A 13,493-nucleotide genomic window follows, 5' to 3' on the forward strand; every position below is an offset into this window, starting at 1 on the left:
TTGTATGACATTCTACAATCACTCTCACCAATTCTTCCCAGTAATTTTTTTCACATTTTCAGTTATCGCTGCGGGTAAAACACCATCAGAGTATTAATGCATGATCAAGGAAGCCTGTTTTTTGTCTATGTTTAGCAATATAGTGTTAAAGGTATTTATTCCGAAGTTGGTCGTCCGCCTGGTTTTCGGCAAAAGGCGTACTAGAAGCTACGAAAATTTTAATCATTATCTTTTTACTTGGGTTAAGTTCCAAGGTTGGTCATCCGTGATAATTATAAGAAGAGCGAAAGTAGTGTTTATTTTCTTATATAAGTGGTTCTAAATATGGAACTATTTGGCAAGCTGAGGGAACATTGTGGGAATGTAATGAGCATTAGTTTTGTAAACATAACTGCAGGTATACAGACACGCAGTCCTGGATATGAGGTAACATTATTACAGTTTGTGAAACAAAATGGTGATAATCAGAAAGATCTATTAAAGGTAAGTAAAAGTCATAGTTTGATAAATCTAAAAATAAATTGTAGAAAATGTAATAAGCAAATAACTGTAAAGAAACGTGGAAAAATACTTTTCAATGTAACGGTAAGTAACATAATCAACATGGCGGCAAGGTTCTAGAACACGGGTCCTCTTACCATTTAGCTGTAATAAAGACATAAAACAACGTGCCCTGCGGGGCTCTAACCCGCCTTCACGCGCTCGGCAATACTGTGTGAATTAAATATTAAACTTTGATACAGAAAGCAACCAATTATTAAACTTTTAGCCAAAAACTAAGCGGAGGGCCAACTTGCTCATAAGTTTATTGATTTTCGTTCACTACAGAAGTTAGGTTTGCGGGTTCACATCCACTATCATATTCATATGAATACACTCCGTTGTTGCCGAGCCTTTTCCCGCCGAACACATCCTTATGCGGGCCTCTTTCTGCTGTCTTGTCCAGATTCGGTTAGATAATATTCTCACTTCTTGTAGCTACCTAGTACAGATTGGTGAGATTTTTGCACAGTCGATTTAATTGCATACGTCCAGACGCGTACCCATACTTGTAAAGTGAGTTTCCGCCCATGAATGCAACTTAATTTACAAGAAATAACTTCGAAGGCATACGAGTAAATTTAATGATGTAATAGTTGGTTAAAATAGGGTAGGATAGCACGTAAATAGGATAGGATTGCCCTGGTGTACCAGTTTGCAGGCATATTATCTATCGGAACGCAATTTTTTAGGCGTATACCAAAATAATAGCAGTTCAGAGTGTCTTATCACTTAGATTAAAAAATGAAAGATTGATTATTTTTACGGCATTTATTCCAAAGTTGGTCATCCGCCTAGTTTTTGGCAAAAAGTGTAATACTACTTAATTCACATAGTATTGCCGAGCGAGCGTCAGCGAGTGAAGGCGGGTTAGATTCCCGTAGGGCACGTTGTATTCTGTATTTATTACAGCTAAATAGGAAGGAGGACCTGTGTTCTAGAACCTTGCCGCCATGTTGATTATGTTACCGTTACATTCAAAAGTATAACTTTCTCTACGTTTCTTTACAGTTATTTGCTTACTGCATTTCTTACCATTTATTCTTAGGGTAATAGTTAAGAACAGCTACTTCTCATCTCCCGTGCACGAGGATACATCTTACTGTTGCACTACCTACAGAAATGATTCTATATCATGTATAAGTGGTAATAGGACACACAACAAACCCAGATCATGTTGTATTCACACTCCAACATGGAGAGAGAATACAGCGTAATCTCCGTTTCTTCTGTGTTCTATTACTACTTGTACACCAAATAGAATCATTTTTCTACGTAGTGCAACAGTAAGAAGTATCCACGTGCACGGGACATGCGATTTTTGTTTTCAAATCCCCCCGCACATAGTCATACACTAAGTACAAGGGCACATTATTATTCCTATACGATAGAAAAAATAGATATTCCTAGAAAAACACCCTAAGAACAAGGGCAAGAACTCAGTCTATTACCTACTTTTTAACATCCTAGATAGTAAATGAATAATTCCTGAAAGTATGGCGTTTCTCTTCCTTCCCTAAAAGGGAAGTACGGCTCCTTAACTATAACCACGAGAAATTACAAACTAATAATTTTATGAAAATGGATCAAAATTTACTTACCCTTAAGCTAACCCGTTCCTAACCCCTACCCTACTTATTTATGGGCTTAAGTTTAGAGTTGCCCCTCCAGTCTGAAGTTGCCCTTGGACTTTGCAACATATAAAAAACAGTGCTTAAAGTATTAAACATTGTTACATTTCACTTAATTTCAGTACTCCGTGTGTTTCACAAAAATTTAAAAGGTTTTCTTCATTATTTTTGCGCATCCGTTACACCTGTTCGCCATATTCGCCATATTTTACAACTACCATGCTGCTGAAACCTTCCACAATACTTCCGCATCCGGCAAATAGTACTAACTTCCACATATCTTTTCTCGTATTAAACATAACTCTCCTGCCGAACTTACATTCTTAAACATCAAATAAAAACTTCAAATTACCATTTCTTACCTCATTTCTCCTGTAAATTTTCCTGATTTTTATAAAAAGCGGAGGGGTAACTCTAAACTTAACCCTCCTACCCTACTCTACTATACTTTTAAAAGGGGCCCTACTTATCGATGCGCAGCTGGAGCGTATCTTGTAAAGTTTACCCTAAGAAAATAAACAAATCTTTCATTCTCCTTATATATTAATAAATTATCAAGCAAATTATTCGTTTCCAAAATTTTGCTAGAAACGAACGACCAAATTTGGAACTTAACCCATTTTTAATGTAACGTACTATTCTAAATCTGCACGATCCCACATACAACACAAAGGTATGGGATCTTCCGGTATGCCAAATTCACACAGCGTTCTGTATGTAACATGATCTACTACTAATAATGGTGACATATTAAGAATGTTCTATATAAAATGTAACATAAAAATAAAAGATCAACGAAAAGGAATTTAAAAATTATTTTTAAGAAACTAACCCAACTAATAAATTTAACCCTTCCTCCTCAGTTACTTCTTCTTCTTCTACATATTCTCATTATTCATTATTTCTTCTTCTTCTTCATAACCAATAGAGAAAATCTTTTGAAACAGACCGAACCCAAGGAATAGCAATGAAATGAAATGAAAATGTCTTTATTAAAGCAGGCTAGGTTAAGCCATGGATGCTCTACCACCTAACCTTTGTCAAAAGAATACAATATTAAACATTACACATCAAAAGGAACAGGAAAAAAACTAAAATAAATACAAAAGAATAAATCAGAAAATAAACAAGTGACATATGCAATAAAAAGTATCGATATTGTTGGATTTAGCTAAGTTGTTACATAAAACGTTCAAAACGTTCAAATCATTATATTTCAATTAATGTAAAAGAAAACCATAGATTAAAGCTATTTAAGATCATTTCAAGCAGAGGTAGTATGTGCATACATCAACAAAAGTTTATAATGATGTCAGAAAACACTGAAACTAAGATAAGTTAAATACGAACCCAAAACTAGACATAAAGGGCCTTATGCAGAGTCGTTTTGATGCGCGATTAGTGCCACACTAAAGAGTACGACTAACATAAGTCTCCTGCAGTAGTCAGTATTTTAGTATGGCGCTAATCATACTTCGAAACGACTCTGCATAATGGGGCGTTTACACTTAGTCGATTTAGTCGCACGACTAAATCGACTCGCTGCATTTGCCACTAAATCGAAGCAACTAAGCCGAATCACATTGATGGATGTGTTCAATTATTTCAACCACAGAAAATAGAACGTCTTTTAATTCAGTTGCCAGTCGATTAGTCGCCTTCGATCAACAAGCGATTAAGTTGAAGTCCCGTTTACACGGTCGATTAAGTTGAAAGTGACGTCAATTCAACTGAATCGAACGCAAATCGACTAAGTGTAAACGCCCCATAAGGCGGAAAGAGCCTACTTCAAAATTTCGATTTTTCGTGGATATATGCACGGAATTATCCAAAATTTTATACACGCTAAGACCGGACCTTTTGAGTTCAGGTTTCGCAAATGACGGTGGAGTGGACAAAAATGTGACTAGGTTGCCAGACAAACTTTTGTGGGGGCCCAAGGTTGGTTAAACTCCCAATACATTTGGGCACACATGATTTCTGGGAAAGCTAACGTCAACAGATACATTCAGTCAGATGCACAATTACACCACATTTTTTTCTTTACCATGTTCTTCAGACATCCTTGACAAAATGCTAATATGCCATTCATTTCAAAATGAAAAGTTTGGCCACATCAAACGCACGAATTAGATAAGAAATAATTCCTACATCTTCAAAGAGCGCTTTATTCCGCGTGTTTCGATGTTGTTGCAATAGAGAATGAATTCTACTGAGTTGGATCCTAACATACGTATCACTCGGCCTCCCGGGAAAAAATGAGAGAGATGGGATGTCATAAAGAAACCAGAATTCCAAATACTGACGAAAAATGTATAGTTGTGAGTTTACATTCATGCCCCATCGTTTGGTATTAATTTCAATGAGAAGACAGAACAGATTGTGCTCTGAAGGGAAAGCAAGTCGAACATTCTAAAGTAGACGAGAATCCGCGTCAAACCGACATAAGTTTTTTTGAATCATTAGTAGAGGTTGGGAGTTCTTAAGTACTAATGGGGGAAATACATTTCTCCGTTCTTTTTAAAGATAATATATTTGCTTTTGCGCAACGTAACGGTAAAATTGTGTTCTCTATACCAATGTTGTAGGGTTTCAAGAGCATGTCAAAGTGTATCAGCACCCTGAGTCACTGTAGGAGTACGAACATGAAGTATTTAACTATCGGTGAACTGATTAACTTGTACTCAATAGGGATGCACACGAATTGAGGCATATCTGGTCTTGACTTAATGGGAACACGATGCCTCAGTGGTGGACCGTTTACATCTGGTGCATGAGGTTCTTGGTTCGATTCCTTGCGAAGTCAGTTTGTGGTGGACAACATGGTATCTGTGGGTTTTTTCGGGTTGTCTCGTTTCATCCTACATTCTCATTCCATAAGTTATTTCATCATCATTCACTTGCCTTAATCATCCGTCTCCCTTAGACTAAAGGGCATAATTGTGGGACTTTAAAATAAATGTTTCATTATATGTAGTTGACTTGAAAACGAGACAGGCCTTGAGGAAAAATGAAATCTATCAGTTTACGTCCAATGTTTATGGCAGCTAGGCTCAAGGAGACGGTGATGATGAGAAATGAATGGAATGGTAGAATGAAAAGTGGGAGGAAACGGGAGAACCCCGAGGAAATCCACGCACACAGTGTTTGTCCACTACAAAGTTCACTTGATTCTAGCTGGGATCGAGTCAGTGACCCCATGCACCAGAAATGAGTACTCTTCCACTGACACACAATATGTGGAATTCGAGACGAGTAGAGACAAACTTATGTCTCTACTCGAATTTTCGAGTGGGAGGCAAATTATAACTTTTCAAAATCCTTTGAAATTGTAAAATAGAGCAAAATATAAGTTTAAACTGGTCAGGCCTTCTGCATGATAATTTATAAGTATAATGTTTTGTAGTGATTATTATATGTTTCATTTCTGAACAATGTTTATTGGGAAATATACATGATTTTTTATGAGGTGACGTTGATTTCGACCTCGTTCATATTGACAGTTAAAATGATGTAGTCAAAACAATTTATAAATCATTAGATGTCAATAGTAATCCAAGGTGAGTGGCATGAGCACTTTCCCCTTTATGAATCAGTAACCTTAATTAAAATTCTTAGTTGCATTGGTGCTCTAGTGCTTAGAAGATTGTGCAGTCATTTTAGTGCTTGGATATTCATGGATAATAGTGAAAATATTGTTGGCCCATAGTTCAAATGGTTGAACTAACCTGGAGAGTAAATTTAGAAAAACTGAGGCGTGTTGCATTGTAACGAACATTTTTGCCCGCTCAAGAATTTAGTTATATCTAGTGCAAGGTGACCAGAAGTTTTACTTTCAAAAACGGGACGCATACGAATCGGCGAAGGGGAGGGGTATTCCACATTGCATTTTGGGACTCAACAGTGTTTTTAATTCACAAAATACACAAGTAAAAATGATAACACAGCGTTTCTAACTTAAGTACTACTGAACAATACTTTTAACTACTTGAACACTCAGAATTCCACCTCAATTTCCACTTGAAGCACAGAACAGTCAATTCCCATTTGAACATTCAGAGATTCCAGACACAACTGAACCTTCCCAATGACTATTGGTACGGAAGGGTGTAGAATTTGCGTTGACCATAGGGATGCGTTCGAGTCGAGTCGAGTCGAGATTTAAGCCTGTCTCGACTCGACTCGAGAAAATGTTGTCTCGACTCGTGTCTCGACTCGAAAATATGTTGCTGTCTCGACTCGTGTCTCGACTCGACAGTCTCTGTCTCGACTCGACTCGAATTCGAGTCGAGACGTCTCGAAATTCGAGTCGAGGCAAAATATACGAGTTAAAATATACACACACAACAGCCAGACCGTTATGACTACCTTCCTAATTGTTAGTATATCCACTTTTTGGCATGAATAACAACGGCAGCGCGTCTTGGCAAGGTCGCAATGTTCCTCGGTGGGTCGCTGGAGAGAGTTGGCACCACATATGCACACACAGGTCATCTAATTCTCGTAAATTCCGGGGAGGGGGTGATGCACCCTCACGTCACGTTCAATCACATCCCAGATGTGATCGATTGGGTTCAGATCCGGAGAGTTTGGGGGCCAGCACATCACTTGGAACTCGCTCCTGTGTTCCTCGAACCACTCCATCACACTCTTGGTCTTGCGACATGGTGCATTATCTTGTCGAAAAATGCCACTACCGATGGGAAACATGGCCGTCATGAAGGGATGTACGTAGTCTGCAAGCAGCGTGCGATACCTCGGCCGTCATGGTGCCTTGCTCAAGCTCCACTAGACACATAGATGCTCACCTGAATGTTCCCCAGATAATAATTAAGCCGCAGCCAGTTTGTCTCCGTCCCGCAGTACAGATGTCAAGGAGCTGTTCCCTATGAACACTACGGATTCGCACCCTCACATCGTCATGATGAAGAAGATATCGGGATTCATCAGACAATGCAACGCTCTGCCATTGTGCCAAGATCTAGTGGCAATGGTCACGTGTTCATTTTAGTTATAGTTGCCGATGTCGTGGTGTTAACATTCGCCATCGTTAGGAGTGTGTGTTCAGATTAGTGTTGTGAAGGCCTGTGAAAAAAAACGGAAATTTTGGGTTAAAAAACAGTTTTTTTTACTGTTTTTCCGAGCTGGGGAAAAAACGGAAAATTTGGGTATTATCAGAATCATCATTTAATCACAGAATCATTTTAATTAATATGTTAAATCAAACATATATTTCATAGAGATATCTTGATTGTTCTATGTAAAATTCCGGAAATTTTGAAACCATTAGAAAAAATCGTTTGTTCGGAAATATTGGCAAAAACAGGAAAATGTAGTTTAAAAACTATTTGTTAGCCTGATGCTAGTAATCTTACTTGCTGTAACATGTCTGCAACATATGCAGTGGGAAGTCGAAAATCCGAACTAATTGGGACCAGAGGTATTCGGATTTTCAAATTGTTCGGATTTTCGAAAATGACCAAGAAAATGCCATTTAGGCTTACATACTGTACGGTATGTTCTTCTATCGATACAATGGTTATTCAGTACATACAGTAATTACAATACCGTACGTAAGGCTATTTACATTTAATGTTTCTGAAGAACTTGCTTGTACTCTAAATAACACTGTTCTTGTAAGTCACACTTAAAACTTACAGGCCTAAGAAAAAATAAAAATAAAAATACATGACAAACAATTACATATAAATGAACTTTTGTAAAAACACTGACTTCACATAACGTCGATGGACACGCTATTGTTTGTTTATCGCTAGCGTTAAGACAAAATGTAAAAAGCTTCTAGGGACCGCATAAGGATTTTTGACGTTAGGATTATCGACGTCCTACTGTATATACAATGTATTTCGCTAACGGAAAAATATTTAAAGCAACAGGTTTTAATTCTACTTTACACACATATACCGCACAAGTGAGTAAATTTGAGCAGCGAGAAATATATTAAATGAAACTTCCGTTAGTTATTATCACAGACTAGCAAAATATCCATTATTCGCACGGGGAGAATACGTTTCATTTTGGACACAAAGGGCACCAAAACTGTCACTAATGAACTTGTGGAGTCCCAAAACTATGAATTTGACATTAATATCGATAATTTTCAATTATCTTTACATGTCACCATCCTCCTTAGAGTACTAATGGGGCTGAATTTGTGGATTTAAACGGCATCTTCTGCTCATCTCAGCGAGTATGGATTCGAGGCCATTTTCTATCATATATATATATACAGAGGCGGATCCAAGGGGGCTATAGCCCCCCCTTCACACTCAAGTATACACTGCATAAAATGGGCTTCAATCCTGCTTTACACTGGATAAAACTGCAAACTATGGTTTAGCCCCTCCCTTGATCATATCCTGAATCCGCCACTATATTGTATATAACGCTAAAAAAAAATTAGGGGTTCAGCTGAAATATCACACAAGACCTAAAGATAGTGTATGAATAAGCTTGTGTTTGACTCATATATATCATACAAGAAGGAATGCTTTAAGATACACTAGAAAAATGGGGCACATACTGGTGTTGGGGCACGGAAAACCTTGTTCACATGGCTCATGACACAAGACGGTTATGTGTGCATCTCTCGAACTGCCCATAAACAGGCAAAGCAACAACTCTGATTGTTCCTTAATATGTCATATGATCACTTCGAATAGCCAACAGAGCCTCGCACCTGCGTGGCATGGATTCAATCAGATTATCGATGAGTTCTTGGGGGATGTTGTGCCACTCATCCAGAAGAGCGACTTCCAGCTCTGGAATGGTTGTTGGATTTACTGGCCTAGCGGCAATTCGTCTGCCAAGCATATCCCAGACATGCTCAACTGGAACGAGAGCCGGAGAGCATGCTAGCCACTTCATCCGAGCGATACCCTCAGCATCTCATCCACTAACCGAGCTCTGTGAGGACAAGTATTGTCATCCATAAAAAGGAACGAATCACCAATGGCACCAGCATAAGGAAGAACAAGAGTTTTCATGATCTCATCCCTATATCTGAGAGCCGTCAAAGAGCCATTTCGGATGATGTGGAGCTCAGTACGCTCACCAATGCTGATTCCTGCCTACACCATCAGTCCACCACTATGATACTGGGATCTTTCTCGCACAAACATGGAATTGTGTCGTGTTCCACACTCTCTCCAGATGAAAACACGTCGATTATTAGGCTCTACACTGAATCGAGACTCGTCAGAGAACAAAACATTGCCCCCTTCATTGCGTCCCCACCCACGATGTTCCTCCGCCTACGCTCTTCGATCAACACGGTGTCGTGCAGTTAATGGGACACACACCATAGGCCTACGTGCGTAGAGACCACCTTCTCGAAGGCGATTGCGGACCGTTTGAGTAGATATTATGCGTCCTGTTGTTGTTCGGAAGGCTCGCGGTAGCAGAGTTGTATTCTGGTTTCGACGGGCTGTTAACAACAGATAACGATCGTCTCTGGCTTTAGTTGCTAGTGGACGGCCTTGTCCTTGTCTTCTTCGAACACTTCCAGTTGTTTGAAATCGATTCCAAAATCGGGAAATCACACTTTGTGCCACTCCTATGGCATGTGCCACCTCCCGCCATGACTGACCAGCTTCCAACCTCATTGGGGGCCGCGGTGGCTCAGTGTTAGAGCGTTCACCTCTGGTGTTTGGGGTCCCGGGTTCGATTCCAGCCCCTGCCAAGTGAACTTTGTGGTGTACAAACACCGTGTGCGTGGGTTTTCTCGGGGTTGTCCCGTTTCCTCCCACTTTCTTCATTCCACCCTTTCACTCATCTCTCATCATCACCGTCTCCTTTAGCCTAACCGGCATAACCGTGGGACGTAGAAACTTAAAGATTTTTCCCGGTCAGCATACAATTATAGCTGAATTTGCATATCATCGCTAATGGAATTGTCACCATTGATTTCAGCGACTGCGAAAACTATGGATTTGACACTAATATCGGTCATTTGGGATTACTTTTACTTCTCTCGGTATCCGATCCCCCCGGTGACCCCCGGCCCGAATAGGGTGAATTTGTAAGTTAATGTGATCAGAGTTTTCAGCGACCGCGAAAACTACGAATTCGACAGTAATATCGGCAATTTTCTACCACTTTTACATGTCCCTGTAAGCGCCCCCTGAGACCTCCTGGTCCGAATTAAAAAAAAAAAAGATTCGTCTTGATCTGGGGCCTGGGCCAGGGTACCCCTGACTAAAATTTGGTAACTCTCGGTCCACTCGTCTGGTCCCCAGGCCGCATACAAACAGACAAACACAAACAAACTATTTATTTTATATATATTAGACTAGATAGATTCTTGCAAATTATGCCAGATTTTCATATTATCTTTCCGAACTAATTTTAAAGACCCTCTCCTACTTATCTTTATATATATATATATACGCAGTATCTCTATATTTATATCTATCTATATCTATATATGTATATAACAAACGTAGGAATTACACCCTCAATAACGCTCCTGGAGGACCCCTTTCTCAAAAAAAAAAAAATGCTGGGGAAACACTTGTAGAAACTTCATTTTTCGTGCCAGACGATTACCGAGACCTGGTGAAAAAAAAAATTAGCGATCGAATTAAAAAAAATAGTTCTCCATAATAGTATTCACTGAGAATATTGTTATAAAATTTAAATTTTATGGGTAAATCAGTAGACTTTGAATACATCCACATCGTATCCATTAAGTTGCGAAATTGTGTACCTCCAGACATGGGCGGCCGAAGAAAATTTTCTAGGGGGGCATCTTCAATGTTTGCTATATTAGTCTGGCATTTAATGTGCATGATTTGTTATATTACGTGTACATTTTCGTGAGCCAGGGAGGTTCATTTTTATCAAACACAGAGATTATGAAGGAGCAGATCTACTGCACAAAATATAATAAAAACATCTCTTTCGGATTTCTATCATCCCGCAGTCCAACCGCGAGACGGAAACATAAGAGATAGGCTTTTTGTTTTTAAACAAGATAACGTGCTTAGCGCATGCTTTACATTGTGAAGATTATATTAGTGAAAATTAAATGAATATAATTTTACAACTTAATATACATATCACTAAATGTTGAGCTCCCCGTTGCTATGTGGTTAGCGTATGCGCCTTTCTCGAACGAGGTTTGATTCATGGTAGGAGCTCATGTGTTTCAAATCCGACTTTAAACTGTACGTTCACGTCTTGTAGAGCTTTGCTCCTGAAAACGACGCTAAACTATAATCTAATTTAATATTACTAAATATTAAAAAATAATGACTTACCAAGGTGACGTCAATTTGGCAGTCATCAAATCCATTTTATACTTTCACTTAATCCAGTGGATATTAATATAACAATTACAAGACACACGTCATCATCTCATGTATCTGCATTATTTGATTCATCCATAGATTTGTTATCTGTACGCATCATTCATTTTTGCATTTTGGGAAGGGTTCAGGGTTCTTTCTTCATTTAAAGAGTAGGTTCTCTGTATTGGAAAGAGAATCAGGGAAGAAATATATACAAAACATGCCGCTTCCGACGCAGCACTGAAGCATTTCTTTTCGGTCATACCCCCCTCCCCTCTCAAGTTGTAAAGTGAGAAGGGACAGAAACATCCCAGACACTCAGGGTTCAGTTGACAATAATAAAACTATGGGTAAGTAAACATCTTGTACAGAGTCACGTTTTGCTTATTTTTGAACATTTCTGTGAATTCAACAATACAACAGCGGAAATACTAACTGGTTTTATTACTCCAACCATCGCTTCAACTAAGGGTAATTACCAACGCTCAGTGAGCCATCTAAATTTTCGTTCTTTTTCTGTTCTCCATAGGAAAGAATGAGATTTTGCCAAGATGCTAAAGTCAAGATGCTAGATGCTAGATGGGAGTGAATTATGCTAGATCTAGCACCAAGGTGCTAGATATGGCTTCACTGGCGGGCTTCGATATCTACAGAACTTTCTGCCAAAGCATACAAAAAAACACAAAGCACAATAGTTTCGATAACATCTGTGTGTTCCTTCGGTAGGCTACACATCCGGTAAGAAGCTCAATCCAAAGAGTAGTTTGCACTGCACCCGTAGCCAGCTAACAAAAGACTCGTAGCCGGCTTGTATAGATAATTGAGTTCAAATTTTCAAGTTTCCATTTACTGAATGCCCATATCGCGTATGCATGCATTTGCATGCATTATTTAATAAGTAAATAAAGTACACACACAATTAATTATGTCAGTGATAAACGGTGTTTAATGAAAAAAAAACTCTCCAAACAATGCAGATTAATCTTAGACTGGAGAAATGGTTATCCTTCGTTTTCATTATCATTTGGCCATGAAACAAACGCCTGACAGATATACAACCACTATATACAACTATGTGATGTTGGAATATATAACTCGTAGGGTATGATGCTTTACTTTTTCAAAAATTTCAGTACTTCTAGTGAAATGAAATCTTTAGTTTTACGTCCTACGGTTATGCCGGTTAGGCTAAAGGAGACGGTGAAGATGAGAAATGAATGAAATGGTGGAATGAAGAAAGTGGGAGGAAACGGGAGAACCCCGAGAAAACCCACGAGCATGGTGTTTGTCCACCACAGTCCACACGGCGCGATCTGGGATCAAACAAGGGACCCCATGCACCGGAGGTGAACGTCCTACCACTGAGCCACCGCGCCCCCACAGTACTTCTTGTGTACCCCTATAAATGCAATAAAGAACTAATGGCCATGTTTTTTTTTTTTTTACAAAAATATTCAATTAGAACTGGACAATTTACATAAAATTTGGAATCGACAAATGAAAACGGCACGTTTCTAGCACTTGTGGGTTCGAGGTCTCATTGTTGAAAGGATTGGAGACAAACATATAAACTTTTCTGTGAGGAGAAACATACACGCGTAAATCTAGTATTTTAATATATAGATAATAATTGGAATAATTTTATTTTCGAGTGCTATTTTTTAATATTCGCAATATTGAAATTTTTGAACTTAAATTTTTCCCGTGTTTAAAAACAAAAAGATATCATTACTAGTAAAATTAATCTAATACAAACATATTTATTTTTTTCAATTTTTCCAGAAAATCGAAAAAAAAACGTTTTTTTAAAAAAACAGGTTCAAAATTTCCGGAAATTTGACAAAACTATTTCAGATACACTTGTACTTTGCCCGGCATTAAACTCTGATCTTAGTTCCGACGCAGTTCGCCGCCTGTTCTGTTTTACCAATCTGCCCAGACTAGAACGTTCGACATCTGTAATGAGGTGGGGGCACCCAACCCCTCGACATTTGGACGTCTTTTCCCCTTG

General features: G+C 38.7%; 1 protein-coding gene across 2 annotated transcripts in view; it reads right to left on the bottom strand.

Moving 5' to 3' along the window:
* MED8 (mediator complex subunit 8) overlaps positions 1–3,152 on the bottom strand; it is a 63,238-nt gene extending 60,086 nt beyond the window's left edge. Inside the window, exon 1 of one of the 2 annotated variants that reach the window (XM_081734197.1) lies at positions 3,004–3,152. The gene's annotated coding sequence lies outside the window, so the exon portion shown is untranslated. The remainder of the gene's footprint in view (positions 1–3,003) is intronic. The other variant, XM_081734196.1, reaches the window with a different exon arrangement.
* Positions 3,153–13,493: the final 10,341 nt, after the last annotated feature.

This window comes from Thermobia domestica, chromosome 12, assembly GCF_964235325.1.
Source record: "Thermobia domestica chromosome 12, izTheDome1.hap1.1, whole genome shotgun sequence".
NCBI lineage: Eukaryota > Metazoa > Arthropoda > Insecta > Zygentoma > Lepismatidae > Thermobia > Thermobia domestica.